Source organism: Dasypus novemcinctus, chromosome 8, assembly GCF_030445035.2.
Source record: "Dasypus novemcinctus isolate mDasNov1 chromosome 8, mDasNov1.1.hap2, whole genome shotgun sequence".
NCBI classification, from domain to species: domain Eukaryota; kingdom Metazoa; phylum Chordata; class Mammalia; order Cingulata; family Dasypodidae; genus Dasypus; species Dasypus novemcinctus.
Genome location: NC_080680.1, coordinates 3,305,688 through 3,315,901, shown reverse-complemented (window position 1 = coordinate 3,315,901; position 10,214 = coordinate 3,305,688). Strand labels below are relative to the sequence as shown.

Below are 10,214 nucleotides of genomic sequence, written 5' to 3'. Positions count from 1 at the left end.
GTTCCATATTCAAATTGTTGAATTTTCTCCAGCGCTGTTTGGCAGCTGATTTTTTTCCAGCTGGAATGTGGTGAAGGCCCGTGCAATGCACTGAACGTTGAATTTAAAGGCTGACTCATAGTACCTGAGAGCTCTGAGTGAATGTGGACAGGTGTAAAGCTCATGGACAAGACCTTCCCATCGTCTGAAAAAGCCAAAATGCCATGAAGTCCATCAGAGCACAGCTGGAGTTGTATGTGAAATGAAGGTCCACCCAGTGCGGGCTGGGCAGCACTCTGAGAAAGGACTTTGTGCTCCCTGTGTGGATATGCAGACCCAGACTCCTCACCTCCCCTCTGCCTTCTGTAGCCGCCCTGGAAGAGCACCTGGAACCTTCCAGTTTATGCAGTGCTTTGAGAATAGACCTGCAGGGAAGGGACAGAAGGGGGCTTGTGCTGACAGGCAGTGGTGGGAGTTCCTGGAAGCACCTGAGTGGGACTCCCAGGCTGAGCAGGCAGGGCCCCAGGAGCTTCCCTGGTGCAGGGGGCTGAGTCCCCCTCAGGAGCTGGCTGTGGTTCTTTGCCTGGTGGGGTGACCCACACCTGCATTCCTGATGTTTCTGGGCCCCTGGTAGTCCTGCCTAGATTGGGTTGTTGCACTTTTGCATTGACTTTAATCACAGGGCATGGTAGGACTAAGAGACACCCTAGCGAATCTCCTGTATTCCAAGCAAACTCTTCTTGGCCTCCTTGTGTAGTTGCAGTCATACGTCCCCTGGAGAGTCAGGATCAGTCACCCCACTAACATCAGAAACAACCCTTCTGTCCCCATTCCAATTTCAGGATATCATTCCTTTCAAATCAATGCCCTCACTTTAACAGCAGACTCCCTAAAAGATGAGATTTTAGTTTCTGTTGTAAATATGATATTCGCACAATGAGACTCTGGATCTGGTTTCCAAAGATCTCGAGTCTGGGGCTAAAGGAAACAAGATTTTCTTTCAGATCACTCGTAGAAAGTTTCATAGCCTTCATGTGGCACTTAAGTTTCAAATTTGAAGCAGTCAGCTCATTCCTTTCTTAAATAACTGTATCCAGTGTGTTTAGGAAAAACCAGCCAATATTATTATATCTTTTAACTCTGAAGAATTCTGTTTAGAAGTCAAAAACACTCTCACCCAGAACCTTGCCTTTATAAGTATGTGTGTAGTCATATACAATGGTGATATTTTGCATTTCTCTGTTACAAAGTCGCTCCATGGGCCAGGCATGGAGTATTGGGGAAATATTTAGTGAGTATTGTTCAGAGCTAAGAGTGAAACATCATGCAGGAAGCTTTGTTAATCCGCAAACAAAAACCTTCCTGGTTAGCACTCTTCCTATTTCAGGACAAATGAAGAGAACTAGAACAGCGGGTATACTGGGGGATATTTTGTAACAAATAAAAACTGATAGGGTACGTTCTGGAGAGTGTTGTGTTCCTCTCTGGGAAAGTCACATATTTTTAAGTATGTAGAGCTGAAATTTTGAGTTATGACTTGAACCTAATAAACCATGCATCACTGCAGGAGCAAGATTAATAAACCTACATGCTTTGAATTTTTTCAGGTACTAATATTTTGTATATAAAGATTTAACATATATACAGCTATGAAGAGAATCGAAAAGATTTTCCTCAAAATGAAAATATTGAACTAAGTTAAAATAGCAGTTAGTATTCCAGACAGCATAAAATTTGACAAATCAAGTATACATGTCCAAGTTGATCATGTGTGAAAATGCAAAGCAGGTATTAAAATTGGTATGTCCAATATTTAAAACCAGCTCGTATTTGGGGGTACATCTAAATCCTTAATTTAAAAAAACACAAATGAAAGTGAAAGCTTTAAACTGGTACACACTGTTCACACCTATATTTCAAGTTTGGAAATGCATATTTGCAAGCAGTGATCCAAAAGTATTCATGAAGAATGCATAAAATCTCTGAAACTTATGAAAACATCCCTGCTACCAATTCATTTCTAAATACAAAACTGACTACCATATTTGTTACCTCTGTGTAGCGAGAGAAGTTCACTTTCAGAACAGACAAAATTCAGTCTTTAGGTGTGAATGGTATGAATGACAGTCGTTTTGTTTGTTGTTGTTGTTTTAATTTCTTAGTCGTTTGGGAGCCTTAAGCAAATAAAGCCTCAGAGAGGAGGGTCCACAAAGGAGCCAGGGTTGGCTCTTGGCATCCAGCTAAGCCAGAGCTGGGAATGCCTCTGGCTCGTGTGCTGCAGGAGCAGAAGCACCTGACGTGTCAGTCCTGCCACGGCTAGACGCCCACGACGCCCACCACGTCCTGCCCTGCCACCACGTCCTGGGCGGCCAAGGTCTCCAGAGTCCATCTCCAGCTGAGATGTTACCTCATTTGCTGGCTTCCCGAGATGATGGTCCATCACGGAATCTTCAGCATCAGCCTCTTCACTCTTGGATTTAGGAAGAACAAATCCCTTTTCCACTGCCCATCGGCACCTTCATTTGGTTTTCGGATTTTAAATTCTACCTTTGCCTGGTCCTTATTTTGAATAGCCTTCCACTCATCCAAAGTCATCTCCTTTGGACCTTCTCCCTTTACCTCTGCAACTTCATTCTCCTTATTTTCAGCGTCTGCAGCTGGCTGTTCTTCGCCTTCGGGTGTTTCCGCAGTCACGTTTGTTGGGTCCAAGTCGGTTAACCGGTCTCTGACAGTTCCCCACGTGTGAGATCCGCTGCCCCGCGGCTGTCCTCCCGCTGCGCCCAGAGCGCTCACTCCCGCCGGGCCTCTCACCTTCACGATGGCCCCGAGAGTCAAAGCCACCTCCTCGGCCCCTTCCAGGTCCGCGGGCTCCTCGGCCTCTTCAGGACCACCGCGGCCGCGAGCCCGGTCAATCATGGGTCGATCAGCAGGACTCTCCACCTGCGCCCTGCTCTTCAGGTGCCTTTCAACCGTCCTGCACGAGGGGGTCGCCCTTCCGGTCCCCGCCGGGTGCTTCCCTTCGCCCTGAAGTCGGCGGTCAAGCGTGTGTGCGTGTGTGTGTATATGTGTGTGTGTGTGTATATGTATGTGTCTGTGTGTATATGTATGTGTGTGTGTGTGTATGTGTATATGTATGTCTGTGTGTGTGTGTGTGTGTGTGTGTGTGTGTGTATGTGTATATATATGTGTCTGTGTGTATATGTGTGTGTGTGTATTTATATTGCCTCCTTTCTGGACTCTGGCTGGACGGGACCAGGTAACTTGGTGTGTCCATCAGTTTGGTGAACCTGTAACTGTATATGTATATCATAAAGGATTATGCAGTAACATAATCCTTTATGATTATGCTGTGTGTAGACAATGCTTTGTTTATTTCATATTCTCCCAATTATTAACAGAAGTTTAATAAAATAAAAACACTGCTTTCTTATGCTTAAGTTAATTAAGCCATCATATCAATCTATATACATATACATATACATAGCAAAGCATTAGCAAAGTATTTTATTTAGCAGAACACGGGCATATTTGTTGTTCAAAGAGAGTAAAAGGAGCCTTTGGATCTAGTCACAGTAGAGAGCCAATTGTAAAAACCCCAAACCAACTCAGAAATTCCATGTTTAAACTTCTGTTTCTCAAGAACCATGCCAAGCATCAAGCTGTATCAGTCAGAATTCTCTAGGGAAACAGAACTGACAGGAGATATCTGAAACTATTATGAGATTGTGTAAAATTGTTTCTCACAGCTGTGGGGATGCACGTGTCCAAATTCCTTGGGCAGGCTGCACTCTGGGAACTCCAAGGAAGGTTTCTGATGAATTCTCCAGGAGAAGCTGGTGGGCAGGTAAAGAGATGGAACTTCTCCCTCGTGACCGCTGAAAGCATCACTTCTCCATTTAAGGCTTTCAACTGGTTGTATGAGATGTCTCTGATTCCTGAAGGCGACTTCCTTATACATACCCTGAATTATCAATGTTTCCTCTTTAGTTCGAACAGAGCCTGTGAATATGATGGCATAGTCTTCCCATGACGACTTATATGCAAATCACAAATAATTTTTCAAATTTAATTGAGGTCCAAATAAGTAGACTTCGATTTAATCAAAAGATCACTCATTGTGGGTGGGTTAATCTAATCATCAAGCCCCTAAAATATGTTCCCCTGCTGCTTTGTAAAAGGAAGCTTCAGTGTTGTGTGAGGACCACATGGCTACCTAAGAGACATTCCCTGCTAACAGCAAGAAAACAGAGACCTCAGTACCACATTCACAAGAAAAGAATTCTTCCAAAAACTAAAAGAAACTTGGAGGTATTCTCAGAGCCTCAGATCAGACTGCAGGACTAGCTGACACCTGAATAATTTTACAGCCTGTGAGACCCAAGCAGAAAACCCAGCTAAGTGAGGCATGCCGCTCTGATCTACAGAACTGTGAAACAGTAACTGAGCATTGTGTTTAAACTAAGTTTGTGGAATGAAGTTTGCTTGGCTGGTGTTTTTCAATCTTTTTGAAAAAATATAAATAATTTTTTCTGCAAGTGTTTTTTTATTCTGTTCCCTCTTTGTCTCCTTCTTGAATAACAATTACACATATATTAGATCATTTAAAATTATCCCACAGCTCACGGAAGCTTTGGTCTTGCTGTTTTTTAATTCATTATTTTTCACCCCACCACCAATACCTTGCACTGTTGTGAAACATTTGTTACAAACTACTAAAGAGCATCTTCAAAATATATGGATGACTAACAATAGCCACTAACTTACATTGGTGTGTTTTTTCTCCAACCTACCCAGTTATGATTAATAACTCTGTATCAGTATTGAATATTGTTAGAGTTCATGAGAGAACATCCTCCTATTTGTTCTGTTAACTACAGTCCATCTTCCACCACTGGACTCCCTGAGTTATTAAGGCCCAAGCTTTGAATACGTCATTCAAAATACACACTCAGGGGCTCTCATTTTCATCAGAGTTGTGATCCTATCACCTCCGTCAATTTTAGAACCTTTTCATTACTACAAAAGGAAAAATCCCATAGCCCCTAATACTCCCCTATTGTTGTCCTTTAGAAGTGATATAACATCTTCTTTGCCATTCTTGCAAAAATATTACACTATGACTGTTAACTAGCATCCATATGTTACATTAATTGTAATTTTTCCATGTATTACCATATTCTTAACACTTAGCAAAAGAAGAACATTCTCATATTTATACTGTTAAGCACAATCTGTATTTTGGTATACATACTATATATTTACCTTTCCTCAAGTCCCATTATTCTTTTCTTTATGGTGCCAAATTACTGATGAACCCACTGCAGGCATTCTTCATCTTTCTTACCAGATATCTTACTTTTCACATAAATTTGACACTTTCCTGAAGTATCTTTCTCTCTGCTAGATTCCTCATCTGCTCAGACATGTTTCCATTTTTTCAATAATGATATTAATATATTAATCATAGTTTTCTTAAATCCCCTTTTCATAGTTCCAAAATGTAATTCTTTTGAGTCTGGTTCTGTTGGTTGTTCTGTCTCTTTACAGTTTGCTATTTTTATTTTCCTTAGTTTGAAATTTGGTTTGCTTGTTTGTTCTTGTGTTTTGTTTTTCTTTGATTGAATGCCCATCATGATTATATTGGACAGTAAAGATAAAAGTTTATAGATGATGTGAACTTGTAGTAATCTATTAGGCTGTTTGAATAGGGCATTGTGTAATACTATTGATATTTGTTTGGATTTGTTATTGTTTGGTTACATTCAGGACATCATCTGCTTCAAATTTCTCAAGCATTACCTTGTTGCCTAGTCATTAAGGTGGTTACTTGTATGCTGCTGTGTTTTTCTCTAATGAACCTGTGGAAGGTTTAGACTTTTCCTATGTGTCTGTGCTTCAGAGTTCTTTTTTCAAAATTGTGTTTCTCCTTCACTTGTAGCCTCCTGTTGCTTGTTACTCACTGCTAGCTAGAGTGGTGGAAGAGGACAGGGGGTCCAACCTCCATTGTTCTTTGTTTTGGACATGGGAATTTTTCCATGATCTTGTCCTCTCCCAGCAGAAGTCCTCCAAAGGCTTGGAACTGAAACACTTTATTCTCTGTCCTTAAAAGTAGAGGGCCTTTTTGTTTTGTCTTACCCCACCACAGCTTAACTTTAATGCTGCACTGCAGATAACACTGTTGCTTTTTCCCCAAGGCTTAAGCATTTTTTTCTTTAGGGAGAAGTGTCTGCCATTGGCAGCTATTAACTTTTACTAGGGATGATTCCTCTTGTCTCACATCTGCTCCACATCTTTTTCATGGAAGACTGGTGGAAGACCATTGTATTAGTTAGCCAAAGGGGTGCTGATGCAAGGTATCAGAAGTCTGTTGCCTTTTAAAAATGGTGTTTATTTGGGGTAGAAGCTTACAGTCATAAGGCCCTAAGGAGTCCGACTCATGGTACCATAAAAGGTACTTGGAGACAGTGGCCACAGAAGTTGCTGAGGGCAGGGAGAGGGAAGAAGAGATGTGAGGTGGAGGAATTTTCTGGACTTGGAGTTGTCCTAAACGATATTACAGGGACAGAGGCTGGACATTATATATCCTGCTATAACCCATTGAATGTACTGGGGTAGAGTGTAAAACTATTATCTATGCCATACAGCAGTGCTCCAAAATGTATTCACCAAATACAATGAATGTGCCACAATGATGAGAGAGGTTGTTGATATGAGAAGGAGTGGGGGAGGGGGTCGGGAGTGGGGAGTGGGGTATATGCGAACTTTTTATATTTTTTAATGTAACATTTTTTGTGATCTATGTATCTTTTTTTAAAAAGGCAATTAAATAAAAAATAAAAAAATAAAAATTTTATACTTTCTCACTTAAATTCACCTAAATTCTGTTGCCACATGCTCAAGCAAGAAGGTGGCCTTCTCTACAATGGTTCAGCCTTCCTCTTCCTCTTAAGGCTCCATGGGCTCAGCTTCTTCTGATCTCACTGTAAGTTTGGTGGGCTCATCATTCTTACTAGGATTCATTTCTTTCCTGGCTCAGCTGCTCTGTTTGCTTCCCAGGGTCAGCAGTAAACTACAAGGTGAATATTTCATCTCTCTCTGGAGCCCCAACAGAAAGTTGTCTCCTCTGTGTCTATAGAGATGTCTCTCTTCCTCTGTGTATCTTCTCCTTGTATCTACTTCCATGTTCTTGACTGAGAGTCCATTTATATAGCCCAATAAGGCAGCTGGGACTCAATCCTGCAAGCCCTAATGACGTGGTCAAATCAAACTCATAATCTTGATTTAATAAAGTAAAAGTAAAAACTCTGAATTTAATACAATCAAAGGGGTATAATGCCTAGAGAATCTGATCAGTTTACAAATATCATCAATATCTCTTTTTGGAATTCAGAAATAATATCAAATTCCCACAACCATGGAGAAAAGCCTGCATGTACATATGAATTTAGCTTGTATCTGTAGTTCACAAGCATTCTAAATTTTCTTTTTTCATTTCATTAAACTATTTACTTGAATTTGCACCCACTTTTGGGATAACCTCATTTTCCTCATATGCTATGCCACAAGTCAGTCCTCATTCCCTATATCACATATAACATCTGATTTCCTTTGGATTCCATGACCCACTGGTACAATGTGATCTCACCTCCTTGCTGAACTCAAAAAATGTGGAAATTTGTGAATTATCATGATTTTTATTCTTTGTAGGGTGCAAGTAATGGCACTTTCGGCTGTCTGCATTATCTGAAGAAGACAGAAGTTAGAAGTTCTTAAGAATTTAAAGTTCTTTCCATTTATTGGAGTGATGGATTTCCAGAGGGCCAAACTGGATGAAGGAGAATAATGTAGAAGGTTATTGCACTCATCACATAAAGAGATAATGGTGTCCTAGAAAGAGATGGTGTCATGGAAGTAGAGAACAAAGAAGAGCATTGAAATTCTTCCTTTGACAATCTCTAAGCCTTGATTATGTGGCCTCCCCATTGGTTCTCCCCAATTTTTAACATTTACTAATATCATGGTTCTCCTTATACTACAATACAACTTTCTGCTTGGTCTCCACAAACAAATTGGTGGATCCATGAGGGCAGAAATTCCATTTTAATGTTGCTGAATTCTGACCTCCTGTTCCAGCCTAATATCCATGTTACATGGGTTGGTGGAGATGAACCCTAGCAACGCTTCCTTTTCTGTAATCCATGGATGAAGGTTTCAGGGACAAAAGGCAGAGCACACACATGTGATTCTACTTCTAAATTACCAACCCCATCTGTGAGCATGCTACAGTCATCCTGATCTGGTATCTGGGACAGGATAAAACTCTTCTCCCTGAAATGATATGCAATTCTCCATATGCTATTACTATAAGTCACCCCTCTTCATTCTTCTGGTGATGGCCCTTCTGGAAATAATTCTAACCTGGAAAGTAGAGCAAAATGGAAAAAGTAAAGACAACTGAGACTGGTCTCAATCTTCCAAAGGAGAGAGACTTCCATCAGAATTAACTGGTCTCTAAGATAATGAAGACTCTATTTGAGCACCTGTACATTGAATCTATCTAAAGAATCCCTCTTCCTTCTTTGTACTGATATTCCTGCATTTTAAAAAATCCTACACCTGAAGGGAAAAAATAAGTCTTACTCTTAATACTCAGGAAGCTATCTAGCTAGAAATTAAAGACATTCATGTCTTTACTGAGGCAATTCTAGAAAACAAGTGTTGCTGATTTTCTTTTCTTTTAACAGCACACCACAGGCTGTGTCAGGTTTGGAATGGGAGTGAGTACACAGAATGAGACTTCTCATGGGGAGAAGCTGGAGTCCCAGGTGGGAAGGGTAGTCAGCAGGATTACTGGCTAAAGAATGGTATAGCTGCTTATGCTATCCCTCCTCAGAGCAGCTGCTGGATGTAGCAGTGGCCCAGGATCACCAGGATTTTCTTCCCCTCATTTGACCACTGCCTCAATGGCTATCAAAGGATTTAAACTTAAAATTTAGGGTACATTTTGGAGATTGCTAGAGTAAGCTAGGGAAGGTGCTTCCAAAAATCTAGGAAAGAATGTGGAAGGAATTTTGGATGTGTGTGAATATTTTCTATTCTCTGTGGCATAGTGGTAACCTTAGAACAGGGGCCTTGGATACATTGGTGATGACCCTTAACGGCACTGGGCACTTCAAGACCATTTTAAAATGTGTATGTAGCTCCAAGATGTGTGTTGGACAAGGCCTGTTAGCTGGAAGGGGTCTGGTGTCATTATGACTTCTTTGAGCAGCTACTCTGGCTAAGCGAGTGTGCCATGGAGATGAGAGGCCATGGGATAAGCCAGGGGATGCTTTGATCCCCTTTCTACAAGCCTTCCTCTGCCTCCTCTCTGGAGTCTTCATCCTGAGTGAATCTGAAGGCAGAACATAGTCTCTGGGAGGGACATAGGAGCCATGATATACTGATTAGAGACTTGGCTGTGCCATCCACTAGTTGTGTAACTTTGGTTAAGTTATTTTCCAATCAGTAATTTTCTGTAAAATGCACATGCAAATGAGTGATAAAAGTAAGATCTACCTCATTTAGTTGTGTGTACTAACCTGGGCACTAACCACAAGTTCAGTAAAAGTGACAGAAGAGGTATGTGTAGAGACATCACATCTGAGTCCAACTCCATCACACTCAGGAGCACAAATTCCAAGGTAGGGTCCATGGGGAGGCACAGAACTCCAGAGCCATCTCTCATGACCACAGTATCTGGGTGTCTCCATAGCCCTCAAGAGCACCACTACTGGGGTTGTATCTACTTTGTCTCTGAGATCCTCCTGAGATATGTGTGAGCACAGCCCCTCTGAAGACCTCCTGACTCACTTTGAAGTCTTTTAGCCATATAAACTCATTTGTCTTTACCATTTCTCCCTTTATTCAATTTCTCTTTCTAGTTGCATAACCAACTGGTGATTGATAGAAATCCCTTGGCACCTGGGAGGCTCATCACTGGAGTCACATCCCACGCAGCAGGGGAAGGTAATGCATTTACATGCTGAGTTTGCTTAGAGATTGGTCACATTTGAGCAACATGGAAGCTCTCAGGAGGTAACTCTTAGGGACCCGAAGCTCTTATTTGACTATTATTGAATATTACAGATGTAACAACCACCCCAATCAAGATACACATTTTCATCAGCTCATAAAGTTCCCTATTTTTTAAAAATATATATAACACTTTCTTTAATACATCTATTTGACAAATG

The 10,214-nt window shown here is 41.1% G+C and overlaps 1 pseudogene; it reads right to left on the bottom strand.

Annotated features, from left to right (window-relative positions):
- Positions 1-2,219: 2,219 nt before the first annotated feature.
- Positions 2,220-9,731, bottom strand: LOC111760419 (SERPINE1 mRNA-binding protein 1-like; annotated as a pseudogene).
- Between the last annotated feature and the right edge of the window lie 483 nt (positions 9,732-10,214).